This window comes from Callithrix jacchus, chromosome 1 (genome assembly GCF_049354715.1).
Source record: "Callithrix jacchus isolate 240 chromosome 1, calJac240_pri, whole genome shotgun sequence".
Taxonomy (NCBI): domain Eukaryota; kingdom Metazoa; phylum Chordata; class Mammalia; order Primates; family Cebidae; genus Callithrix; species Callithrix jacchus.
The window spans coordinates 198,274,797-198,299,841 of record NC_133502.1 but is presented as its reverse complement, the minus strand read 5'-3'; the positions used below and the strand labels follow the sequence as shown (position 1 = coordinate 198,299,841).

Sequence of the window (25,045 nt, the reverse complement as noted above, 5' to 3'; positions counted from 1 at the left end):
AGAGCTGATGAACCTTTTCCCTGGCACCACTGCTGGAACTGTCTGGAATGAGACTCTTTCCTTTGGGATGTCTGAGCAGGGAGGACGGGAGGCTAGAGCTTTGGGGGCCATATTGGTCATGATTTGGAAAGAGAATGTATGAGAGTGAAGCCAATGCAAAGGTGAGGGGAGCCAAGACACAAGGCAGATTCCTGATGTCGTTGTCTTAGCTCCTGAGTCCAGCTCAGTTTGATGTCTTGAGCTTTCCTGTTAGATGAGCCTATAAATTCCTCTTTTTTTTTTTTTTTTTTTTTTGCTTCAGCAACTTCCAGTTGACTTTCTGTAACTTTTGAGGCAAAGAATCTCATCTGTTGCAGTTCTCTCCTTGTACTTTATGTACAGCCAACCTACATTTGTCCATTTTATACTTTGGAATTTCATTTCAGAATTTTGTTTGAACACAGGATTCTGTCACTAAAAACTAGGACCAGGATTAGATGATTTCCAAGGGGCTTGCTTTGCTGTGACATTAAGGTAATGACAGGGGTGCGTGTGTGCGTGTGTCCACAGTTGTATGAATTAGGTGCTGGCTCACACAGAGCAGGGAAGGCTGACTCCAGGTCAGTTTTACTAAGAAGGACCATTTGAAGTGGACCCTGAAGGATTAATAGGAGTTTTCCAGAGAGAGAAAGAGAAAGCGAATGGGATTCCAGGCAGAGGGAGCAGCAAGTGGAGACGGCCTTAAGGTGAAAAGACAGGAAGGCATTTGGGGAAGACTGGTGTGGCTAAGTAGGCAGCCTGTGGGTGGTGAGAGGGTGGGGGTTTGAGGAAAGGACACGAAAAGCAGAAGAGGCCCACTGTGAAGAGCCTTGAATGTCAGTGAGGAATTGGATTACAGCTGGCAGCCATGACAAATTCTCAAGCAAGAGAGGAGCAGGGCCCATGGAGAGCTGTTTGCTGGGAATAGGAGACACTACGGGAGGGAAATCAGTCTCTCTGGGTGGCTGTGCTTGAGGCTTCTGGTTTTTCTGTCTGATGCGGGAGGTAAGGAGGATCAGACATTCGGCTCTGGAAGGATCCCAGCTCTCTACAGCTTGCATTCCAGAGCTGGCTGGGCCCCACCACTCTCAGCACTGGAATCTGAGCACTACGTTGAGCAGGGGGCCTGGGAGGCCACTTGGTGGAAATTAGAAGGATGGGGAAGGCATTCCTGACTCTGCTGGCTCCATGTAGCTGGATGTGATTTATGGGGATGTTGCAGTTGTTCCCAGGGGGAACCAATCTTTTCCCACCACAGTGTGGACTTTGAATCTAAAGATATGATGAAAATTCCTGCAAGTTCTGAGGGCCCTGGTTTCCTCTCCCTTCATGGCCCCTTTCCCCAAATCCACCATATAGGCCATAATCTCGCTCTGTTGCCTAGGCTGGAGTGCAGTGGCACCATCTCAGCTCACTGCAACCTCAGCCTCCGGGTTCAAATGATTCTCCTGCCTCAGCCTCCTAAGTAGCTTAGACTACAGGTGCACACCACCATGCCTGACTGATTTTTGTATTTTTCATAGAGATGGGGTTTTGCCATGTTGGCCAGGCTGGCCTCAAAATCCTGACCTCAAGTGATCCACCCACCTCAGCCTCCCAAAGTGCTGGGATTAGAGGGATGATCCACCATGCCCAGCCTGTTCTCATGTCTCTCTGACTGAGCATATGAGCTCCATGTGAAGCATTTGCTCCCCCTTACCCCATGTGAGCACAAATAGCATGGTGAATTGCAGTGAGCTCTGTGACCCACGTACTGCCACCAGCCCCATTTTATAGATGAGGAAACTGAGACTCAGGGAGGACAGGTTGGAATCTGATCTTGGGTCGGCCTCTAGAGCAAGCTTGCCCAACCCATGGCCCGCAGGCTGCCTGTAGCCCAGGACGACTTTGAATGCGGCCCAACACAAATTTGTAAACTTTCTTACAAAACTATGAGATTTTTTGAGCCCCCACCCGACCGTTTTTTTTTTTTTAGCTCATCAGCTATCATGTTAATATATTTTATGTGTGGCCCAAGACAATTCTTCTTCTTCCAATGTGGCTCTGGGAAGCCAAAATATTGGACACCCCTGTGAGCTTGCCCTCTTGCTTCCCCTGAGGACCTGAGAGCCCTGGGTCGCAGTTTCCTGTGGGGGTGCATGGTGGTTTTGTTGGCTCAGAAGGAGCCCTCCCCACTGCCCCTGACATTTGTGGGTCCCCGTCTCTGGCTGCAGCTTGGGATCTGAGAGTTTGACGGTCACTGATGCCTCCAGGTAACCCCTGCACCATTTGTCTCCAGACCCAGCTTGACCAGTGGGGCTGTGGAAGCTGCAAGCTGCAGATAAGATGGGAGAGGAGGATAAGGAAGAATGTCACACAATTCAAAGGAACGGCACATGGAATTACATTCACGACGGACACAGACACAAATAATGATGATAATGAGTGGGTATCCTCTGACCTCTGCGCCTTGGCAGGCCTGATGCGGAGTGTGTTTCATGGATCATCTTACTGGATCCAGACAGCAGCCGTAGGAGGCGGGTACGCTTATAACCCCCATTTTCCAGGTGGGGAAACTGAACTTTAGTGAGATGAAGAGAAGGGCCTGTTTTCCTTCTGGAACCTTGTGGCCCACAGGAGGGAGAGCCAGAAGTCCTCTGGCTTACAATCATCCAGCTTCTGAGAGGTCCAGACCCTGGGGACACCCGGCAAGGGGGCTGGCTGCCTGCCCTGCGCCTTCCCCAGCTCCGGACGCCCTAGCTCAAGGCCGGTGCAGGCCTGCCTCGTGTCTGCACAGAAGATGAGAGTGCAGGTGGACAAATGGACTTGTACCGAGAGGCTGTGATACTTGGGGACCTGGAGGCTGTCTTGCTGCGTGTCCTTGGAACCTCTTTTTTCCCCTCTGGGTCTAAGTCTTTTTTGTTTTAAAATGTGGAAGTTCATTATTTCTCTTTTTCCTTCTCTTCTTCCTTCTCTCTCTCCTATCCTTCCCTCCCTCTTCCTTTCTCTGCGTCTCGTCCTCCCTCCCTCCTCTCCCCTCTACCTGGTGACCTTCTTGAAAGCTCCTAGGTGTTATGCACTGTGCTGGGTGCTAAGAGTTAGGTAAGTCTTATAAGGTCCTAGCCTTCAAGGCATATTTTCATTCATCCACACATTCATTCATTCAACAAATATTTACTCAGCCCTGACCTTGTGTCTGGCTCTGGTAAACAGCAGGGCACTGGGAAGACAGGGCCTTTGCCCCTCTGGAGCCCACAGTTCAGTGGCAGACATTAATCAAATCAATCCACCAATGAAGTCATGATTATTAATTGTGTTGAAGGGCTATAAAGAGAAAAAATAAAAAGTCTGGGATACAAGGGAAAAGCAGGGAGTCCTATCTGGAGAGGGGGGTCTTGCAGAGGAGGGTACATTTAAGTTGAGTGGAGGTAGGCAGATTGGGGTGAGGATTATACCAGTAGAAGATGGGTCATGCCAAGGTCTGTGGTGGGATAGCTAAGAGTCCAAAAGGGTGCCATGGTGATTCCAGAATTTCCGATGGTGAGGGAGGCCCATTGTTTACCTCCTGGGCTACCTCGGTCTGCCTCTCACTGGTCTGGATCTCGGCCCACTTGAGATTTTACACTTCAGCCATCATGACTTCAGTTTTTGGATCTGTACAATGGGTGCACTTCTATTTGGGTGGTCCCTTTCACCTCTGCTATTTTTTAGTTGCTGGGTAGAGCTAAAAGTTTCCTGGCACATTTGACTCAAAGAGTCAGCAGAAGGAGGAGTTTTGAACCAAGTCCTGGCATCACACAAGCCCTAGTCTGAATTCTGGCTCTGCTGCTCTAGGGCTGGTTGACCAAGCTACTTTACCCCTCCAAGCCTCAGTTCACCTGGTCGGTGAAAGGGTACAGCTTCCTGAATGTGAAAGGTCATCCTGAAGGTTAAACCAGAGGACACAGCATTTACCAAGGGGTGGTGTGAATTTGATCAGCAGAAGGGGCAAGAGATGAGCAAACTTTCTATTTTCATGTATTTGTTCTAGTGTATATTGGACACAAATAGAATGAGCCACATCCTGTCAGCACTTTCGTGGATGTTATTGCTTCAGATGACATCAAGGTTAAGAAAGTGTCCCCAAAAGTTAAAAAAAGGTGGACAAATAGTGGGGGAAGGATTTATTTGAAGGGGCAGAAATAGTGAGAGTGGATGAATGTCCAAAGTGTATCAGGAGCTCATGTGAAGTGCTTAGCATCGTCCTGAGGGCTCAGCATGGCCTCCAGGGTGGGTGGTTACAAACGATGATGATGATGGTGATGATGTGATGATGATGATGATGATGGTAATGATGGTGATGATAGTGATGATGGTGATGATGATGGTGATGATGGTGATGATGATGATGGTGATGATGGTGATGATGGTGATGGTCATGATGATGGTGATGGCGATGATGGTGATGGTGATGATTATGGTGATGACGGTGATGGTGATGACGGTGATGGTGATGATGGTGATGGTGATAATGATGGTGATGATGGAGATGGTGGTGATGGTGATGATGGTGATGGTGATGGTGGTGATGGTGATGGTGATGATGGTGATGGTCATGATGATGGTGATGTGGTGATGGTGGTGATGGTGATGGTGATGATGATGGTGATGATGGTGATGGTGGTGATGGTGATGATGATGGTGATGATGGTGATGGTGATGATGATGGTGATGGAGATGGTGGTGATGGTGATGGTGATGATGATGGTGATGGTGATGATGATGGTGATGGTGATAGTGATGATGGTGATGGTGATGATGATGGTGATGGTGATAGTGATGATGGTATGATGATGGTGATGGTGATGATGATGGTGATGGTGATGATGGTGGTGATGGTATGATGATGATGGTGATGGTGATGATGGTGATGGTGGTGATGATGGAGATGGTGGTGATGGTGATGGTGATGATGATGGAGATGGTGATGGTGATAATGATGGTGATGATGATAGTGATGGTGATGGTGATGATGGTGATGATGGTGATGGTGATGATGATGATGGTGATGATGGAGATGGTGGTGATGATGGTGATGGTGATGATGGTGATGGTGATGATGATGGTGATGATGGAGATGGTGGTGATGGTGATGATGGTGATGGTGGTGATGGTGATGATGGTGATGGTCATGATGATGGTGATGTGGTGATGGTGGTGATGGTGATGGTGATGATGATGGTGATGATAGTGATGGTGGTGATGGTGATGATGGTGATGATGGTGATGATGGTGATGGTGATGATGGTCATGGTGATGATGATGATGGTGATGGAGATGGTGGTGATGGTGATGGTGATGATGGTGATGGTGATAGTGATGATGGTGATGATGATGGTGATGATGATGGTGATGGTGATGATGGTGATGATGGTGATGGTGATGATGATGGAGATGGTGGTGATGGTGATGGTAATGATGATGGTGATGATGGTGATAGTGATGATGATGGTGATGATGGAGATGGTGGTGATGGTGATGGTGATGATGATGGTGATGGTGATGATGATGGTGATGGTGATGATGATGGTGATGATGGAGATGGTGGTGATGATGGAGATGGTGGTGATGGTGATGGTAATGATGATGGTGATGATGGTGATAGTGATGATGATGGTGATGATGGAGATGGTGGTGATGGTGATGGTGATGATGATGGTGATGGTGATGATGGTGATGGTGATAATGATGGTGATGATGGAGATGGTGGTGATGGTGATGATGGTGATGGTGATGGTGGTGATGGTGATGGTGATGATGGTGATGGTCATGATGATGGTGATGTGGTGATGGTGGTGATGGTGATGGTGATGATGATGGTGATGATAGTGATGGTGGTGATGGTGATGATGGTGATGATGGTGATGATGATGGTGATGATGGTGATGGTCATGATGATGGTGATGTGGTGATGGTGGTGATGGTGATGGTGATGATGATGGTGATGATAGTGATGGTGGTGATGGTGATGATGGTGATGATGGTGATGATGATGGTGATGATGGTGATGGTAATGATGATGATGGTGATGATGGAGATGGTGGTGATGGTGATGATGATGGTGATGATGATAGTGATGATGGTGATTATGATGGTGATGATGATGGTGATGGTGATGATGGTGATGGTGATGATGGAGATGGTGGTGATGGTGATGGTAATGATGATGGTGATGATGGTGATGGTGATGATGATGGTAATGATGGAGATGGTGGTGATGGTGATGGTGATGATGATGGTGATGGTGATGATGGTGGTGATGGTATGATGATGATGGTGATGATGATGGAGATGGTGGTAATGGTGATGGTGATGATGATGGTGATGGTGATGATGGTGATGGTGATGGTGATGGTGATAATGATGGTGATGATGATGATAGTGATGGTGATGGTGATGATGGTGATGGTGATGATGATGATGGTGACTTTGTTGTTGAGCGAACACCTCCTGTGTTACTGAGGAATGCCAGTTCTTTTGATTAAATTACTGTGCAACCTCAGGCAAAGTCTTCCCCCTTTCTGGGCTTGGATCACTCACCCACTTGGAGATGTTAGTGGGCTCCAATTTCCTTTTATCTCCTGTGACTCCTAGCCCTGCCTGTTTTGGTGAGGTTCTGAATGGTAAGGCTATGTTGATGCAACCTTTGTCCTCAAACCCTGGGGGAAACTTCTGGTGTAAATACCAGGCCAGAGCCCAAAAATGGGAACATCTGGTTAAAGTCTGGCAGGGCCCAGCCACTGCTTCCCAGAGGTGAGATGGACATAGTAGTTCTTTGCTAGACCCGGTGATTTATGTACCTTTTCTGGAAGCTCTGGTGTTTGCACTTGTTTGACATAGGAGGCAGGGGGGCCAGGAAGGTATCAGGAAGAAGGTGTTTAATGAGTTGGGTAAATATTAGGTGAGCAGTGGTGATGGCCATAGACTGGGAGCTGGGCCAAGGGTATCTCCCTAGCTGGAAGGTCTGAGAGGTCTTGACCATATCAGGGGCTCTGTGACAGCTGCTGCAATCCTTACCCTTCACTCCAGAGTGTGCAGCTGAGCAACAAACTCACCTGAAAGGGAGATACTAATCCTCAACTGCATTACTGATTCCAGTTCACAGCTTGTTTTACCTCTCCGGGAGCAGCCTGGAATAGGGAGGAGAAGGCCAGGACTCAGATCAGCCTTGGATTCAAATCCTGCCTCATTAGCTGTGTGATTTTGGGTGCTATATTTTGCCACTCAACCTCAGTCTCTTCCTCTGTAAACTGGAATGAATCAATGCAGCTGAGATTCCAGAAGAAGAGCCAAAGTTGGATGGAGGTGGTTGTGCTTGGTACAAATATTGGGTAGCAGAGCAGAGAAGAGAAACCCAAGGCCAGTGTGAGATTGAAGCCCACCTCATGCCTGGCACACAGTAGGCACCCATCAGTGTCAGCTCATGCTTAGTATTCAGGGTTGAGGAACATCTCTCAGGGAACCTGAAAAAGAGGCCATGATGTATATAGCAGCAAAAAAGGGCATCCCTGGCAGAGGAACAGCACATGGAATCTGGGTTTGTTTAGGAAATTATGACATGTTGGTAACAAGAAGGAGGGTCAGTATTGCAGTTAGTGAGGCCAGGGTGACCGAAGAGAGGAGTTGGGGTAGCACGTGGGGAGGTACAATCAGATTAAGGTTTTTTCTGACATTTTTGGGGGGTTTAATTCCTTTATACACTACTCATGTGCTATGGGGTTGAATGTGCCCCCCCAAAGTTTGTGAGTTAAAAACTTACTCCTCAATATAACAGTGTTAAGAGGTGGGACCTTTAAGAGGTGATTAGGTTGTGAGGGTTCTCTTCTCATAAATGGATTAATATCGCTATCGTGGGGAATGGCTTCATATGGTGAGAGTGGATTTGTTATAAAAGTAAGTCTGGCTCCTGCTGTCTCTCTCTTGCACATACTTTTTTTTTTTTTCTGGCCTCCTGCCTTTCACCATGGGGTGATGGAACAGGAAGTCCCTGCAGATGTAACTCCTTGATCTTGGACTGCCCAGCCCCCAGAACCGTGAGCCAAATGCATTTCTTTTCTGTATAAATTACCTAGTCTCTAGTATTCTGTTATGGCAGTGCAAACGAAGATACCACATATGTAATTTTATATACCTGCACAAATGTCATGTCACTTATGTGTTTCTTCAGTGCTGACAGTTTTGCTTCCTTTTTTTTCTTTCTCTTTGGCTTCCTCCACGTCTTCCTCCCAGTGCAGACCACCCCCCAAGCCAGGTCAGCCCAGTTAACTCCCTAGTCTGAATTCTCCCAGAATTGTCATAATTCTCCCCATACTCATGTCATCACATGTGTGAAGCATCGTGATTGATGTTCCTTTCACAACAACAGGATCACATTGCACAGGATTTCTCCATAGTGCTTTTCCCATGCCAGACATCTCCGGGTAATCTCCTGAGCTGAGTGGTACAACCCTATTCCCTCCTGTCCTGGGCTGTGTAATGCTCCATGGCATGGGTGTGCCCTGATGCTTCCACCATTCCCTGACTGAGGGCATCTGTTGGGCATTGCCTTTCCTCTTCTTTTGCTTCTTCGAATGATGTTTCGGGAAACATTTTTGAGCACATGGCTTTAAGTGCTGTGCGTTTGTTTCTGTGGGAGAGATCCCCAAAAGGGGGATTGCTAGGGCATAAGGTAGATTTTACATTTTCAGAGGTGTAGCAAGATCGCTTTTCTAAAAGGCTATAACACTTTACAACTCCAGCAGTGATGATGGAGAGTGTATTTTCTTCCCAGTCTAGCGGGGGTCATTGTTTCCAGGCTAATGGGAACCAGAGATTTGGGTTTTCCAAGGCTCTCTCTGCCTTCAGAGTGGGGAAAGAGTTAGAAGGTGAGATGCATTTATTCAGCTGACTATTCAGTTGATATCTGTGCTGTGAATTCCACAAAAGCAGAGTCGTGTCTATCTAGTCCACTCCTGTATCCTCCAGTACAAGGCACGTGGTCTGTCGCAGAGAAGGTGCTCAATGAATATCGGTGAAATGGAGGAAGAAATGGATAGATGGGTGTGTGGGTGGGTGGATGGGTGAGGGATAGGTTGGTGGGAGGAAGGGTGGGTAGATGGGAGAGTGGGTGGATGGATGAGTGGAAGACTAGAGGGATGGATAAATTCTGAGAGTGAGCCATGATTTCCGAGGACTTCTATCTTTCTCCAGTCCTGGGTGTGAACAAATCCAAAATTAGTAAACCAGCAGCTCCTCCTTTAACTCTAAGGAAATATCGCAGGACAGGTAGTTGGCAGAACGCTGGGAAAAAGATGTCCCTGAGAGAAGAATTAACGAGCAGTCATGAAGATTACAGTGAGTTGGTTTACCTTGCCCTGCTGACGCTGGCTTAAGACTCTTGGGGTGCAGCAACAGGCAGCCACATCCTCGACACACGCCTACCCAAATGTGCCCGTGGTATAGGGAGGGCTGCTGAAGGTTGAAGACAAGGCTCCCTTTAGAGGACCCAATTTGTGATGAGAGGCTGGAGAGATGCCACTTCTTGAGATCTGATAAGAATAACCAATGTTGACCAGGTGTGGTGGTTCACGCCTGTAATCCCAGCGCTTTGGGAGGCCGAGATCACCTGAGGTCAGGAGTTTGAGACCAGCCTGGCCAACATGGCGAAACCCTGTCTTTACTAAAAATATAAAAATTAGCTGGGCATGGTGGTGCGTGCCTGTAATCCCAATTACTTGAGAGGCTGAGGCAGGAGAATGACATGAACCTGGGAGGTGGAGGATGCAGTGAGTGAGATCAGACTACTGCACTCCAGCCTGGTGACAGAGTGAGACTCTTTGTCTCAAAACAAAACAAAACAAACAAACAGACAATCAAAGTGAAAAAAAAAGAAAAAGAGTAACCAACATTTTTTGAGCACTTACTGTATGCAAGGGGCTGTGGCTTACATATCTCTCACTGTGTCCACACCAACCCCATGGGCAGCTGCTCTGATGATTGGCATTTTGCAGATGAGAAAAGGGGGGCTCAGAGAGACTTGTTTACTTATCAGGTTACACAGCAAGAAAGGAGCAGGTGACTGAGCTTCAGCCACTGCTTTAATCCACCGCTCTTTGTTGCTTCTGGAAGGCCGCCAGTGGCGTCCTACCTATGCAGGAGGGAGCTCAAACTTTCCCCTTACATTCTGGCCTCAGCCTGCCAACTTGGCAGCCCCAGGTATCTTTGCCAAAGGGCCAGGGTGCTTCCAGCTTCTTCCTGCCTCCTCTGCCCTCTGGAGGAATATGGAGGAGAGGAGGGGAGGGAAACATGGCATGGGGGAAGAAGACCCGTGTTCCAGTTCGGCCTTCGCTGCTTCCTGGGCCTCAGCATCCTCATCTGCAAACTGGGTTTATATCTGCCCTTGAAGGATGCTGTGAGGAACCACAAGGTTGCTGTATTTTTGGGAGGGAGATTATTATCCCTGATCCTGCAGGGTCTTTCTCGCTCACCTTGAAGGGCCATGCATCTGGCTTCATGAAGCTCTTAGGATCATGATGGCCCCCTGAAGGCATAACAAGAGACCCTGATTTCTCACTTGATCCACAGTCTTGGTCCTGGACCACACACTCAGCCCTCCTGGCCTCTGCCTGCCTCCATGGTTCTTCCCTCTCACCTGGTCCTTGGCTTACCTCGGAACTCACACCTAGGCATCCCTTCTCTGAGTGTCTTTGTCTGCCCTGGGTAAATTACTCTTTCTCGAACCAGTGTAGCTTGGGCACTTTAGCTAAAACACCTAAATACCTAAGGAGGAATGCTCCCTGTCTGTTCACCCCAACCTCATTCATTCATTTATTCATTCATTCAGTAAATATGCATTGAGAATCTATTCTATCACGAGCCAGGCACTGTTCTAGGAAGTAGGGAAGAGTGTTCCAGTGAAAACACTCATGCAGTTCTCATGGTGTTTGTATTTTTTTAATGAAGGCATAGACAAATAGAAAACAGTATAAATGGGACTTGGGAATTTTTCAGGCTTTGGTTAGTGGGGTCCAAGGGGTGGAGAAATGAGTGGAAAGCCGATTAAGCTCCATGGAAAGACAGCACATTAGTCTGTACCTAAAATGGGGAATGAGCTCCCCGTCCTTGGAAGTGTGCAAGCAGATCCTAGACAACTCCTTGACAGGGCCCCTGGCATCAATGATGGGGTTGGCCTGGGAGACTTTCAAAGCCCCTCCCAGCTCCAGGTGTCCGTGACTATGGGCTGGCTGCTCTCCAGGTTCCCCTGCTATGGAATTGCCCCAAGCCTGATGGCTGTGAGCCTGTTTGCCTTCGGTCTTCCTCGCTCCCACCTCACATCACACTGATTTCTGGCTCCTCGAAGCTCTCTGGTTCTGCCAGGCACCCCTGGATCCTGGGGCTGGCTGGGAAGGGCCCTTCCCCGGCTGCCTCTTCCTGGGCCCCTCCTGTTTATGAGGCTGTTGTCCAGGGTTGCTGGGGCGACGCTGGATCCACGCCCCACTCGGAGCCCACCGACTTTTGGCCTTTTTCATGCTTTTTGAACACAGCAGCTGCTCCTGTCTCCTGTCTAAGCGGGTCTCTTGGCTGAAAACCCATCGATGAGGGTGTTTTCAAGCACCCTGGGCTCACAAGAGCTCCTGTGTTTTCCTTCTGGCTTTAGCCGTGAGATCCTCTTCCCAGCTATCTAGGGTGGAGTTCAAACTCGGGCTCTGTGGCTGGGCTGTATGAATTCAAATCCTGCCCAAGCCTTAATCCTCCTCCTGTGGACATGCTCAGCTAGAGTGTCTAGAGCCTCACTGTGTCTATTTCAATGATGACAAGGCTTAGTCTCTCCCGGGGAACCTGGACAGGCTTGAGTGGTGAGGAAGCCTTCTTGGGATGAGGAAACAGATCCCAGCGTGCCCACCCCGATAGATATTCCCACCCTCATGGATTTGTCTTTGACTCCAGGCAGAAGGCTGGGTGACCACGATGACCGATGGGCCTGCTTGTCTCCCAAAACTCCCTCGACATCCCCGTCATTTCTCTCCCATCTCTCACCTGACCCTAGGCCAGGAGGGGGGCTTGTGTCCAGGACGCCTTGTCCTTCTGAAGTCCCTGTCCCTCCTGGACCTTGTAGAACCCAGAGTCCCTTCCACCCCCTATCCGAGGGCCCGACACCAGTGGCTCAGCAGATGGGGGACCCGAATGCTGCCCTACTTTATTCACAGATGGGGGACCCTAATGCCGCCCTACTTTATTCACAGATGGGGGACCTGAATGCCACCCCACTTTATTCACAGATGGGGGACCCGAATGCCGCCCCACTTTATTCACATCCACTGTTTACCTTTCAGCAGGTCACATCTCCTTCCTGGGTCTTGGTTTCCTGTCCAGCATTTGGGTTAAGTTGGATCAGTGGTTTTCGAGACTTTATCTTCCTCCTCAACTTTTGTTTTTTTTGGCAGCAACATCTTCCCTTTGAATAAAATCTCAGGTGAAACGGCATGAACAAGAAGGGGGCAGACCAAGACACGGGTGGGGATCCAGAAACTTCTCCCTTGGAGACAAAGGCAGCGTTAGGGACTGTCAAGGAAAGAGGCTGGACAGATAAAACTTAGAATCACCTACTGGGCCCCCTTCCCTGTCAAAACACGTCTGTCCCACGTCCCATTCTCACCTGTTCCCATCCTCTGTTTAGACCCAATTGTGTATAGATGGTCCCTGGCTGAACATATACATTTTTGGTTTTAAGATGGTTCGAGGCTGGGTGTGATGGCTCACACCTGTAATCCCAGAACTTTGGGAGGTTGAGGTGGGAGGATTGCTTGAGCCAAGGAATTTACAATCAGCCTGGGCAACATAGTGAGACCCTGTCTATACCAGAAACTGAGAGCAAAAAGCCAGTCATGCTGGTCCGCACCTGTAGTCCCAGCTACTCCGGAAGCTGAGGCGGGAGGATCACGTGAGCCCAGGAGTTGAGTTGTGATTGCACTACTGTACCCCAGCCTGGGCAACAGTGAGAGCCTGTCTCAATAATTAAGCACAAACGTAGAATAAAGATGGTTTGAAAGTGATACATATTCAATAGAAACTGTACCTTGAGTACCCATACAATCATTCTGGTTTTCACTTTCAGTACAGTGTTCAGTAAGTTACATGAGGTAGTCAACACTTTGCTATGAAATAGACTTTGCGTTAGATGATGTGGCCCGGCTGCAGGCTAATGTAAGTGTTCTGAGCTCGCTGGAGGTAGGCTAGGCTAAGCTGCTCTGTTGGGTAGATTAGGTGTATTAAATGCATTTTCAACTTGCAGTATTTTCCATTTGCCATGGGTTTATCGGGACGCAGTCCCAACGTAAATCAAGGAGCATTTGTAATTGGTTCTACCAGGATGAATGGGTTTGTGTTTTAACAGGGGCTTCCCAGAGACGTTTAGCTGGAGACGACCCTCAGAGGGGACGGCAGGAGGGCGGGGGGCCCGGGTGAGCTCTCGGGAGCAGGTGGACGGTTGGCGGAGATGTGAGCAGTTCCTTCCCAGCATCGAGCAGCACATTTTGTTTATACTGGGAGGGTTTCTGACTTCACAGTGAGAGTATTTTGGGAGAAACTGTCTCTCCCACATCTGGATTGGGGCAGAGACCAGCTGTTACTTCCATCCCTGTGTTCACACTGTTGTCACGTGTGGGGAAGTGCTGCCAAGTGCGGGGAGGGGACTGGAGCCTTCTGAATCCTCTCCCTCCTGCGCTCCCCCTGCTGCTTCTGGTTCTGGTGGAAGACTCTGGTTGAGGCAGTGGGTCCCAGAGGGCTTAGGCCCAAGGGTCCGGGTTTGGACTCTGACTCCCGCCTGCTCACTGCGGGGCTGTGTGCAAGATTTCCCTTCCCCAGGTCCTTGTCTGTGAGTGAGTAGTAAGACCCACGTCTTCTAGAGTAGGGAAGATGAAATGAAACGACGCACCCAGACACTCAAGCCACAGCAGCCGTGGGCACCTTTTCTTCTCCACACTGGAGGCTCTGCAGAGATGGAACCGGGAAAGCTACCCAAGGGACAGGGCGCTTCCTGGACTCGAGCCAGTGTCTTCCATTCTGGGACATCTTCCCCGAATACACACGCCTGCGTCCTCAGACACACAGGGTACAGACACACATCCATTCAGAGATGGACACAGACAGACACATGCAGACACACCAGCGCACGAGTGCACACGCAAGCCCTACACACGGGCACACACCTGTGCACACACGTGTGTACACTCTACAGTTTAGCCAAATGAGTGTATCGCCAGCAGGTCCTGTTAGGCAACACTTGCTCGTGTTGAGAATGGCAGAGGTCCACATCCTCGTGGAATGTCTTGTCTAATGGGGGAGGCAAACTCTCAGTGAGCCCAAAACAAACCACATAGAAGAAAATCATCTAGGCTGGGGAGGAGCTGTGCTGGAAATAACCTGGGGTATGATAGTAAGCGTCTTGGGGGGTCCAAGGGGGGCATCAAAGAGACGTCTTCCCACCTCCCCGCCCCATATTGAAAGCCATATTGAAATAGTGAAGGATGAGAAGGGGTCAGTTATGGGAAGATCTGGGGGTAGAATGTTCCCAAAGAGGGACGAGGCCTTGAGGAGTGGTAGGAAGGCAGGATGGAGCGGGTGGAGATGAGGTCAGTGATGGTGGCAGTGGTAAGGCAGCACATTCAGGGTCCTGGTGTGGCGTTAGTTCAGATTCTTCCATGTGCTACTGTGAGCTTAGAGATTGTTCTAAGACCGCCATATGACACTTAAACACATGTATGCGGGACACTCTCAGGCACACACGTGTGACCTAGTCTCACCTGTGCACAGCCACGTGTGGCTGAAGTTGTAACATGCATGTGAGTGAGCTCTCAGGCACACGTGCAGTGCACACGGAGGGGCACCCTTGCATGTCTGCTTGGCACACATATGGTGTCACCCCCTTCCTGCTGGTGCTTTGATTTTGCAGAAGTGGCCAGGAGGTGGCAACCTGCCGACCTGCCTCGGTGCCCCCATCTGGAGCCACCAGGGCTGCGGCCAGAGCAAGACTCGGGGTTCCTGGCTGGAGAAGTCAAGGGGTACCTTGGCTCAGGCTGATTTCAGTGAGCGGCTGCTTGCTTTATGTTGTTCTTTAGAGAGGTGGGGAGGCAGAGTCCAGAGAAGCAGGGAGGTGGAGAGAGCCACTATGACCCTGTTTTTCATTGTTGGGCCTCAGTTTCCTCATCTGTAAGGTGAGCAGGGCCATTGTGTGCCACTAAATGCTGCCACGACCTGAAGATGAGGCAGTGGAATGACCTGTGATTTTGCTCTAAGTCCTGCAGTAGATTCAAGGTAGGAGCAATCAGCCTGACAAGAGGTAGTCAAGGAAGACTTCCTGGAGGAGGAGCACTTGTGCTAGACTGCTTGGCCCATTGCTGCTGAAACAGAACCCAGAACTGAGCTGCCGTGGAGAGCAGCTCATGGAGGCTGCATGGGAAAGCAGTAGCAGGACCCTGGGCCTCTTTTGTGCTGCTGCTTGTGATGCACACCCTGTGTGCAGTTCCACACATATGGCACCCTGCAAGGCTGATAGGGTTATCCCCATTTTACAGAGACCAGCTGTTACTTCCATCTCTGTGTTCACACCATTGTCACGTGTGGGGAAGCGCTGCCAAGTGCGGGGAGGGGACTGGAGCCTTCCGAATCCTCTCCCTCCTGCGCTCCCCCTGCTGCTTCTGGTCCTGGTGGAAGACTCTGGTTGAGGCAGTGGGTCCCAGAGGGCTTAGGCCCAAGGGTCCGGGTTTGGACTATGACTCCCGCCTGCTCACTGCGGGACCCTGCAAGGCTGATAGGGTTATCCCCATTTTACAGATGGCAAAGCTGAGGTTCAGGTTTTATGGTCCATGTCAAGGAGCTGGGAAGTTAGAGTCTAGGTAGGAAGGCCAAGCCTGCTGCCCGATTTGCAGGAGCCGCATGGTGTCCATACCTCCTCTTATCCTTCCTCACACCCAGCCCCATCTCATTCAACCCTTAGTGCTCTGTAAGTGATCAACTCACTCCTTTGGAAGGACAGTACCTGGAGCCCATTATGGGCCAAAATTAGGGTCCAGGATCCTTAGGAATGAGTTGGAGCCTCCAGTATGTCAAGTTCAGCATTGGTGGTTCATTAACGTGCACTTGGGGTCACTTTGTCCCATGGTGATCCCCCTTGCATGGGCAAGGGGTGACAGTAATCCCATCTCTCTGTTTGCAGATGATGGTGGTTGGGGCTGTCTCAGCCTCCTGGACACTCATGTCCTCCAGTGGGGTCAAGGGAGGGAGCATCGAAGTTGAGAGTAACTGTCGGCCCCCGTGCTTGTATTCTACACGGATGCATCTCCAATCTCCTTCGCAGCTGCCTGGGTGTGAAGATGCTCTGACCATACCCAGGGCCGCAGAGTTCCTGTGGGAAGAGCCTGGATACTTGAATCGGACAGACTCAGGCCGGCATCTGCCCTCTGCCTTGCCCTAGCCTTCCATCTCATCCCCAAGCCCTCGCAGCGGTAAAACAGCCCTTGTATCACTGAGGCCTCCCCAGGCAGGGATTCTCCCGGCTTGTTTACTCTGGAACCCTCCCCGTCTTGAATCAAGTCAATGCTCAATAGACATCTGTTGGAAGCGTGAACTATTGAGCTGTTTGTGTGAACTACGGAGCTATTAAATGAGATAAAATGCGGTAAGGGCCTGTTACACAATCAGGGCTTCATAAACGATCACAGCTGTATTCATATAAAGCGCTTGGAACAGTGTCTGGAAAATAGTACAATTAATAGTAATTCAGGATGTGATGATTAACTCTTCAGGCTTATGATACAAATTCTGCAGTAACACTCACTCCTCTGGGCATCTACCATTTGCCAGGCATCTTGTCAGGTGCTTTGCAAGCCATCTTCCCATTAGATCTTCCTTGTGGCCTTGGGGGGCACTTGTATTACCCCGTTTCACTGACTAGGAAACTAAGGTTCAGAGATGCTATGACTTACCCGTAATTTTATTTTTTTGTTTTTCATTTTTCTGGAGACAGAGTCTAGCTCTGTCGCCCAGGCTGGAGTGCAGTGGTGCGGTCCTCACTGCAGCCTCCAACCTCTGGGCTCTAGTGATCCTCCTACCTCAGCCTCCTGGGTAGCCAGGACTGCAGGCACACATCATTCCATCTGGCTATTTAAAAATTTTTTTGTAGGGATGCAGTCTCACTATGTTGCCCAGGCTGGTCTCAAATTCCCGGCCTCGAGTGATCCTCCTGCCTTGGCCTCCTGAAGTGCATGAACCATAGTGCCAGGCCCTTACTCATAATATCAAAACCAAGAAGGAGAGAAGCCAGGGTTTGAAGCTACCTTCTCTGTGGAATATCCCCCAGGCTCGGTCTTTCATGACCACTTAGTTTCTCCCCCATTATTAATCCAGCGCTTCCTTAAATCCACTTTACACTAACTCAATTAAAAAAAATTTTAGCCTCAGCCTTAGCAACAATATCCATGACATCCTAAATTGGAAGTGATGACGATATTTTTAATACACATTAAAATAAATATTTGAGAATTAAAAAAAATGTTTTATGCCCTACCATCTCCCAGCCACTGGGGTGTTTAAAACTCTTTTGTGGACTTACTGATCCAGTTCAACCATCTTATTTCATGGGTGGGGAAGTGGAAATGTCACACACAAAAGTTCAGTGGTTTGCCTAAAGCCACACAGCAAACCCAGCTGAGATCTCCCGACTCCCAAGCCTGGGGCATTCCCTGCCCCTCAAACAAGTGTGTATTTCAGGAGAGGCAGCGCTCACCCGGGGGTAGGCCCTACCTGAGTTTGGGAGGAGACCAGGCTCTGCTTCACGGACACCGTCTCTGTTAACCCTCAGAGGCACCTCTTCTTGTTCCCATTTTAAAGTTGAAAGGACTGAGGTTCAGAGAGGTAGACCAGGTCTTCAGAGGACACACAGTGAGTCAGGGGTGGAGCTGCGATTTGAACCTCCCGATCTGGGAGCTGTACATTGAAGAATGTGGCTAAGAATGCGTGGACTTGGTGGAAGAAACACCGCTGAGGAGGACATGGGCCGGCTGGGAGCCTTCAGTTTTGGGACCAAATGACCTTCTTTTCCTCTTGGCTTGAAAAGTCAATGCTGCTGTACCTTTCTGCTTTCTGGAACAGATTTGGGTTGCAGAGAGAGGCCTTTGCTGCAGCTGACGTGCTGCATATTTTTAACTTGGAGAAGAATGTCCTGGACTTTCTGAGCCTCCCGCCAGCCGTACCTCCTTGGGACCAGGAATGCAGCCTGCTTCCTGCCTTCGGTAGCCTCTCATTTTCTCCCCAGCCCAGCAGTCCTGTCTTCTCAAGGCGAGACGGCTAAAGGTCTTGGGAATTTTCGCAAGACTCTTAAACCTGGCTGCGAGCCAAAGGGAAACAGCTCCGAGAAGGCTGACGCTGTCTGGGAGATGATAGAAATATGGCATTCCTGCGGCAGGCAATTCCTGAATTTACAGGGGGCGGCCCCGATGGCTGGATCTTCGCAGCACCCAGAGACGCGGCCGGCAGGAAAAGAGGAGGAATAATTGCAGCCAGTTATGCGGCTTTTGCTGTGTTTGTGGGCTGGTGTTCATTGGTCTTCGTGGGTTAGCTCCACAAAGCCTCATGAGCTGGATGGGGTGGGTGCTATTGTTATTGACCCAGAGAGGTATACCAACTGGTCCAGGGTCACACAGCCAGGAAGCGGTGGGGCTGGGATTCGGGCCCAGTCTCTATTGCTATATATCCCTGTTACATACATATACACACACACACCTAGCCATGTATGTACACACAAGCAAGCACAGACACGATACATGTGTGCACACCAACACACACACACAGACATGGATGCAGCACAAGGACACATGCATACACAACAGGCATGCACATACAACCCACGATGGACGCAGTGCTTATACAAACACACGTACACATGCATACACCATGTGCATGCATGCACGGACTCAGACACATTCCAGAACCTGCCATGGAAGTGCTTACCTGGCTCTCTGGAGCAGGGCCAGGACTCTGTCTCTTAGACCCTGGAAGCACCAGCTTCCTTCCTCCCCTCCTTCCCTTCCCACAGATGTTTGCTGTGGTCCTGGCCAAAGAGCCAGAAGTGTCTCAGAGACCCAGAGCCTGAGGGGAGTTGCCAGACTGCCCCTAGATGTCTCCGTGACACCATCGGGCCCCAGGCTGAGGAGCCAGATTCTTGAAAGGGACCCATTGCTCTGCAAGGGTGCTGGGCTCTCATGGCGTAGGGGGCAGTTAGCCACAGGAGTGGAATTTTGAGGTCCAAGCAGGCACTCTAAGGCTGAGTCCCGCTTGAAGCCACCATGAGACCAGGGGCTAGCCCTTTGCCCTTCCAAAGCCTTGGTTTTCATATCATGTAATGGGGACAACAGGGACAGGTTGGCCTCTCGAGGGTGTCATGGGAAATGAACACATTTAAAATGAAAAGTAATTATTTTATTTTATTTTATATTTTTCTGTTTTTTTTTTTAATTGCATTTTAGGTTTTGGGGTACATGTGCAGAACATGCACGATAGTTGCATAGGTACACACATGGCAGTGTGTTTTGCTGCCTTCCTCCCCTTCACCCACATTTGGCATTTCTCCCCAGGCTATCCCTCCCCAGCTCCCCACCAAGCTGTCCCTCCCCTATTCCCCCCAATAGACCCCAGTGTGTAGTACCCCCTTCCCTGTGTCCATGTGTTCTCATAAAATGAAAAGGAATTTTTTTTAAGACAGAGTTTTGCTCTGTCACCAGGCTGGAGTTCAGTGGCACAATCTCAGCTCACTGCAACCTCCATCTCCCGGGTTCAAGCGATTCTCCTGCCTCAGCCTCCTGAGTAGCTGGGATTACAAGCGCACTCCACCGCACCCGGCTAATTTTTGTATATTAGTAGAGACGGGGTTTCACCATGTTGGCCTCAATCTCAACCTCGTGATCCACCCGCCTCGGCCTCCCAAAGTGCTGGGATTACAGGCGTAAGCCACCGCGCCCAGCTGGAAAGAACTCTTAAAGGTCTCTTAAGTTCTCAATTTGCTGATGGGGAAACCAAGGCCCATGTCGCGCGGAGAGTCAGTGGCAAAACTGAGCTTGGAAGCTGGCTTCTACAGATCTTGGCTGGAAACGTCTCATGTTGAACTTATCCGGCTTCTTCATTGGCAGCACGTAGCAGAACACGGGAATGAAAGATTGCTCCGTCGTCTTCTAGCAGGCCTGTTCTGACATTTCCTTTTTGCCCCAAGACATTTTTCTTTGGGGTTACCGACGAACAAAATGGAATCTTTCTGAGACGCATCCAATTGGTCCAAATACCAGTGCCCTCAAATAGAGCATTTACTTCTCCCAAACCCTGGGCTAGGCTCTGTTTCACCCCCGACTCCCCAGTCCAGTTTTGGGATTTCAGAGGCTTGGAGTCGACGGCAAGGACATGGCATGATAGTGCCCTGTCCTAATGCAGCTGTAGGCTGGGTGTGGACTGTCCCTCTTTTCTCAGGGAGGTGGCAAGGAGGGAGAATGTCAGTGTCGGGAGTGTGGGCTTCTGAGTGAGGCAGGTGTGAGCTCAAATCCCAACCAGGCCTCTCACCAACTGGGTGACCTTAGGCATGTTTCTTGATCTCTCTGAGCCTCAGTTTTCTCATCTGTACAATGGGGATGAACATACATCATGAGGCTTAAATAAGGTAACAGATGTGCAGCGCTCAGCAGGGCTGGCTAGGGAATTGCTTGGTGGTGAAGCCTGTGTTCCAGAGAGACAAAGGGATAGGTAGGCCACCTTTAGAAGGTGGGCACTGGGCAGAGCCTGGGGCCCCCAGAGCCCACAGCTTGGCTCTGGCTGTAGGCCAGCCCCCAGGTGATGTGTGACTTCGTTTTTCCACTCTTTCCCTCTGGAAAAGACCTCAGCTTCTCTGCAGACACCATCCACGCCTCTCCTAATTTCTCTTCGCAGACAAAGATCCTGCCACTCGTGCCTGCACTACCCGCCCAGTCTCAGCCCTATAAAAAGCTGACCGGGACTGTTATTTTAAGGGCTGTCACTGCATTTCCCTTCGAGGGTCTCTGCTGGAACTGACCTGCTGTTCCCATGGCTGGTGGCAGATCTCAGAGCTGGCTTTCAAGGATAAGGAATAGACAGAGGGGCGGCCACTGCCTGGGGGGTGGAGCTAAATTCAGGCTCTGAGCAAGGGCAGCCCCACCACCTCCAGCCCTTGCCTCCTTTCTCTCTTCTTTGTCGGCAGCCTGAGTACCTTCTCTGTGCTCCAAGGACCTCTTGGGTAATCTTTTTGCAGATGTGGAAGCCCTGGCTCAGAGAGACACAGCGCTTTCTCCAAGAACACACAGCAGGAACGTGCATGGTTCTCCTGGACTCCTACCTCTGAACCTTTTCCCTGGCTGCCTCTTTTCCGCTCACTGAACTCTTCCTCCTCTTCCCCTTCCTGCATTCCTTTCCTTCCTTCTCTTCTCTGTCTCCCTCCTCTTCCCCTTCTTCCTCTCTCAGCTCCAGTTTCCCTTCTCTCCTCTCTTCCAGGTCTTTCTCCAGAAGTCACAAGTTTTCTTACCACCCCCCGCTTTTCCTGTCGCCATCAGCATCATGTTAACATTGGAAACACATCAGGAGAGAGATAAGATCCGGCAGCATGTCTGAGTTCTTCCCCGCCCCAGCCCTGTACCCAGTCCATCCTGTGCATAACGTCCTTGAGCAGCCCTAGGAGACGGGTACCGTATTGCACCATTTTACAGGCAAGGACAGGACAGGGGAACCCGGGGGAGGAAGCCACCTGCCAAGGTCACACATGAAGCTGGGGCTTGGTCTGGGGTCTCAGTTTAGATATGGCTGACAGCAGAGACTTCATGTTGTAATAGACACACACGCACACTGAAGCTTTAAAAATGAGAGTGGCCAGGCGTGGTGTCTCATGCCTGAAATCCCAGCACTTTGGGAGGTTGAGGCAGGTGGACCATAAGGTCAAGAGTTCGAGACCAGTCTGACCAAGGTGGTGAAACCTCATCCTTACTAAAAACACAAAAATTCACCAGGCGTGGTGGCAGGTGCCTCTAATCTCAGCTACCTGGGAGGCTGAGGAAGGAGAATTGCTTGAACCTGGGAGGAGGAGGTTGCAGTGAGCTAAGATTGCGCCACTGCACTCTAGCCTGGGAGACAGAGCGAGACTCCATCTCAAAAAAAAGTTGACTTACAAACTGTCAAGTATACAGAGTTTAAAAGAGCAGCTCAATGCATTTTTACATGTATGTTCCACCCATTACAAAATAGCACATTTTCAGCACCCGGTAAATTTCCCTTGTACCAACCTCCCAGTTGACATCCAGAGTCCCAGGTGTTAACTCAAAACTTCAGCTCTAGCCATATCTGGGCTGAAATCCCTATTGTGTGACACTGATCAAGTTGATTTACCTCTCCATGCCTCAGTTTCCTGATCTGTAAAATAGGGCTATAATCCTCTCCCTCATAGGACAGCTGCGGAAAAACCGTGTCTTAGGTTACATAGCAGGCACAGCCATGAGAGGTGGGCCTGTGGTTAAAGTTATGAATTGCCAGAGCCTGCTCTCTGCCCTCTCCCAGGAGTCATGGAGGCTGCTGTCACCCATCAGGCCCCCAGCCCATCTCTGAGTCCCAAGACCCCAGCCTGAGAAGAACCCAGGAGCCGGGCCTGTTTCTCTGGGGAAGTGAGGCACGGTGGCCCCTGACCCCAGCCATTCGCCCGACCCCCAGACCACAGCCTGCAAGAGGCTAATCTGCCCCCCCAACACTGCCCATGACCCCCCCTGCGTTGGTGAGGCTGCGCCCGCCCGCACCCATTCATGTATTTTGTATTATAAAATGACTGCCGTCTCCATGGCAACATAAAAGGAGCCGATCTCATTACTGGGGCCCGGACACATTATTTTCTCCAAGGAATTTCTTCTTTTCATTATTTCCCTCCAAAGGTCAGTTATCCTCTCAGGCGGGGCGGGGGGGGTGGCAGCAGGAGGGGGGGTCTTCGAAAGGTGAGCCGGATTCATGGCAGAATTCCCCTGGCGGAATTTACAATCATTTTGCCTTTTTCCCCTGCTCTAACACCGTTGGAGAGATTTTCTTGCAGTCAGGCGGTTCTCTTTAACTCCTGCAGCCCCGGCAGGCAGCAGACAGGCTGTTCCTGTGGCGCTGCCCTGGGAATCCCCACCCAGGGATTCTGTGCCTCCTTCCTCCTCCTCAGAGTCACCTGCAGCTGCCTGACTTCAGTCCCTGAGAGAAGGTCTGGAGTTTGTCTGATTAAACATGAAGGATTGAAGGGCCCAAAGGCAATTTACTTTTTTTCTAAGTCCTCCTGCTGGGAAAAAGCACACCTTTAAAAGTTAATGCTAGTGATAATAATAATTTATATGGATATCTGGAATGCAGTGTAGTATAGTAATTCAGAATTGTGGTTCTAGGGTCAGAGGGACCTGGGCTCAAATCCTGCCTCTGCCGATTTCAGGCTGTGTGACCTTGGGTGGGTTGCTGAATCTCTCTGAGCCTCAGTTTTCTTATGTGTAAAACAAATCTCATACTGGCATCTGCCTCACAGTGTGGGGTAAAGATGGAATGAGATACCTATGTAAATTATTGAGCATAGTACCTGCCACACAAGAAATAATCGATATTGGTGATAATTTATCTTTGGGTATATATCTGATATGCAGTTATCTATTGCTGTGAAACCAATCAATCCTAAGACTTAGTAACTTAGAAGCATTTATTATCATTCATAATTTCTGCGTATAGGGCATTTGGGAGCAGCCTGGTTGGATGGATTTGGCTCAGAATTTCTCTTGCTGCTGTAGTCAGGTGTCTGGGGCTACAGTTATCTGAAGTCCTGACCAGGGCTGAAAGCTCTAATTCCAAGGCGACTCACTCATTGCTGGCTTTTGATCAGGGGCCTCAGTTCTTCTTGGTCTTCACATGATCTGTCCTCAGGGCTGCTTGAGCATCCTCACAACATGGTGGCTGGCTTTCCCCAGAAGGTGTGATCCAAGAGAGCAGGATGGAAACTGTGATGACTTTTATGATCTTCTTTAATCTTCCCAAGGAAGATTCAAGGCTGATTTCCATTGAGGCCCAGAGAAGGAAAGCTATTTGCCTAAGCATTGAATTCCAAATCTGAGTTCTTTCTCCCGCCCCTGCTTTTCATGGATCCAATAAGTATGGTGGCTGGATTCTGCTGCTCCAAAGGGAGGGAGGCTTGCTGGGAAGAGAAACTTTGGGCAGCCAGAGTCTGTATTGCAGCTGGTTGGGGCAGAGCAGTGTACACACTCAACAAGTGAAGCCAGTCAAAACACTCCCCCCCGATGAAGCCAGTAGAAGAAGTGTGTTTGTAAAACTGACGGCATTTTTGTTGACAGGCAAATGTCTATATTACATGGCAACAAATGGCTGGAAGATGCAAAAACGCAGTCAATCATCAGGGATTTTTTTTTCTCTTTAGAAAAGAAAAGCTCTCCCACCCACCAAACAGGATGAGTGATGTTTGCTTTGTGTTTGCAAATCATTCTCTGATTTAGCAGGTTCCTGGGGTGCAGCTGTGGAGACCCAAGGGCAGCCCAAGTCCCTTTGAACCACGCAGGGAAGGGTTTTCGGGGTCTTTTCAGTGACCCAAGTGAGGAAGGGCTGTGCTGGGATGTGCCACTCTTACGGATAGAGAGGGAGCAAGCTCTGGGGTTGAAGCGAACTGGACCTCCGGATCGGGTGTCATCAGCTTGCTTCTTGGCACAGTTTTGGCTCTGGTTTTCTGGTTGACTTTTAGAGCTGCAGTGTTCCTCAAACTCTGCTGTGCTCAGAGCCTCCTAGGAGGGCTGCTGAGAATGCAGATGCCCAGGCCCCAACCCTGGAGATTCTAATTCATAAGGCTAGGGAGGGTGGCCTAGGCACCTGAATTTAGAAAATACCCATCTTCCCCTTCACAGAGATACTAATGCAGGTGGTCCTTAACACTCTTAAAAACTCTCTTAAAAAAACACTTTAAAAAACATGGGATGTG

The 25,045-nt window shown here is 49.8% G+C and overlaps 1 long non-coding RNA gene across 1 annotated transcript; it reads left to right on the top strand.

The window, feature by feature from the left end:
* LOC144579536 (uncharacterized) lies at positions 1-22,125 on the top strand. Its single transcript, XR_013527347.1, has 3 exons — positions 1-161; positions 2,297-2,538; positions 21,559-22,125. It is a non-coding gene; the product is annotated as an uncharacterized LOC144579536 (long non-coding RNA).
* The last annotated feature ends 2,920 nt before the right edge of the window (positions 22,126-25,045 follow it).